Source organism: Sorex fumeus, unplaced genomic scaffold (assembly GCF_029834395.1).
Source record: "Sorex fumeus unplaced genomic scaffold, SorFum_2.1 ptg000048l, whole genome shotgun sequence".
NCBI classification, from domain to species: domain Eukaryota; kingdom Metazoa; phylum Chordata; class Mammalia; order Eulipotyphla; family Soricidae; genus Sorex; species Sorex fumeus.
The window spans coordinates 3,631,664-3,634,131 of NW_026606105.1; the positions used below are offsets into that span (position 1 = coordinate 3,631,664).

At 52.3% G+C, this 2,468-nt stretch overlaps 1 pseudogene; it reads left to right on the forward strand.

Annotated features, from left to right (window-relative positions):
- The first annotated feature begins 776 nt into the window (after positions 1 to 776).
- Positions 777 to 1,409, forward strand: LOC130032355 (TRPM8 channel-associated factor 2-like; annotated as a pseudogene).
- The last annotated feature ends 1,059 nt before the right edge of the window (positions 1,410 to 2,468 follow it).

The following is a 2,468-nucleotide window of genomic DNA, read 5'->3' on the forward strand; positions in this document are numbered from 1 at the left end:
CTTTATGGCGCGTTTCTGCAAACTCGCTCTTTGGATTCACACTCAGTATTATGCCTCAGTAACACTGCGGATACACTTCAATTGTGGTGGCAATGACACCGGGACTCCTGGGCAGCAAGGACATCTTAGATAAGGGGCTACGATCACGTCCAGGGAGGTCAGGCAAAGTCATTCACAGTAAGAAAAAGGGAGGATGGGGCTGGAGTGATAGCACAGCAGGTAGGGTGTTCAGCTTGCACGCGGCCGACCCAGGTTTGATTCCCAGCATCCCATCTGGTCCCCTGAGCACTGCCAGGGATAATTCCTGAGTGCAGATCCAGGACTGTCCCCTGTGCATCGCTGGGTGTGACCCAAAATGCAAAAAAAGGGGGGGAGGGGAAATCCCCTGAAAACAGTAGGGGGTCGTGTGCTTTTATTGATTTTGTCTGTTTGCTAGGTTCCTTTTGGGGGCACACCCAGTGATGCTCAGGGGTTACTCCTGGCTCTGCATTCAGGAATTACTCTTGCCGGTGCTTGGGGGACCATATGGGATGCTGGAGATCGAACCCGGGTTGGCTGCATGTAAGGCAAACACCCTCTCCACTGTGCTATCGCTCTGGTCCTGTGGTTTTGTAGTTAACAGCACATACAAGCTATGACTCGCACATTGCCATGTGAAAGGGGGCGTGGCCTGGGGTGTTCCTTGTGCACTAGGGACCCGACCAGTGCTGGGCGTGTTGTAATTGTTCTTTGTGGTCTCTGAGTCTCTTCCCTGCTCTCCTGCAGCTGCTCCAGCCATGGCAGCGACGACAACTCCTGCCGCTGCTTTCGAGGCTCTCATGCACGGTGTAACCCACTAGGATGTCCCCAAAGACCCCGTCCCCTGCGAGCTGCTGCTCATCGGCGAGGCCGCCTTCCCGGTGATGGTGAACGACAAGGGCCAGGTGATCATCGCTGCCTCCACGTACGGCCGTGGACGCCTGGTGGTGGTGGCCCACGAGGTCTACCTGGTGGCCGCCAGCCTGTCCCCTTTCCTCCGCAATGCCGTGGATTGGCTCTGTCCCACGCCCGGCGCTCCCGTGGGCGTGCACCCGTCCCTGGAAGCGCTCACCAGCATCCTTCAGGGTGCTGGTACCCAGGCTCAGCTGGAGTCGGAACCAGGAGCGGCCCTGGGGGTTTACTGCATGGACGCCTGCAGCGACGGCCTGAGTGAGGAGCTGGTGCAGTTTGTGAAGCGCGGAAGGGGCTTGCTCATCGGGGGCCAGGCCTGGTACTGGGCAAGCCAGCACGGTGTCCACCAGGTGCTGTCCGCGTTCCCTGGGAACCAGGTGACTTGCGTGGCTGGAGTGTACTTCACCGACACCTACGGGGACACGGGCCGGTTCAAGGTCTCTAAGAATATCCCCGAGATCCCGCTGCATGTCAGGTGAGTGACTGTGGTCTGCTCAGCAGAGGGAGGGTGGTGCCTCTCCTGAGCGACCTGCCATCCTTGGCGTTTCTTTCTTTGTTTTGCTTCATGAACTACCGTTCGCCATATTCCGGGCTCCCTTCACTTAAGTGATTAAGTGAAGTTATGTCATATATATAACATATACATCACTGTCATTGTCCTCCCGTTATTCATCTTTTTGCTCGAGCAGGCCCAGTAACATCTCCATTGTGACACTTGTTACTGTGTTTGACATATTGAATATGTCACGGGTAGCTTGCCAGGCATTGCCGTGCGGGCGAAATACTCTCGGTAGCTTGCCAGGCTCTCCAAGAGGGGTGGAGGAATCGAACCTGGGTCAGTGGGGTTGGCCGCATGCAAAGCAAACGCCCTGCCTGCTGTGCTAGCACTCCAGCCCAAAATAATATACATACACACACACATATATATATTCCCCAGAGGGGAATATATATATTCTGTTTGTTGAGTGCTTTACAGTGACTTACTTCCACATCCCTGTCTGCCTAGCAATCTTCCATGAACACTGCCCAGCCCTAAGTTCATTGATTCATTCATGGCTGAGAAACAGTAGCTTTGAAATTCTAGTGTTTCTTCTATTCAGAAGTTCAAATAACTTCTATAGACACAATTCCTCTTCGTCAGCTGTTGGCTTAGATGACTTCGAGAAGGCCAAGCTTGATTTCTTCCTCCTTTTTCTAAACCTCGTTTCCAAAATATTGAATTATTTTGTGTTTACCCCCAGGTCACCAATACATAAGAATTTCTTTCAGTCTCATGACAAACTCAGAGATGCTCATGAAATTTTTTTAAAGAAGTATTATGCTCATGAAAGAAAGTATTTCATTTCGTGTCTCTCTGTCAGTGCTAAAATGAGCCGTGCCTGTCACCAAGAGCCTCTGCAGGGTGACTGTAGAACCTTTATTTTTTTTAATTAATTAATTTATTTATTTTGAATACCCATCCCTCCACCAGTGCCCATTTCCCACCACCACGGATCGCAGTATCCCTCCCACCCGCACCCTCCCCATCCCACTCTGCC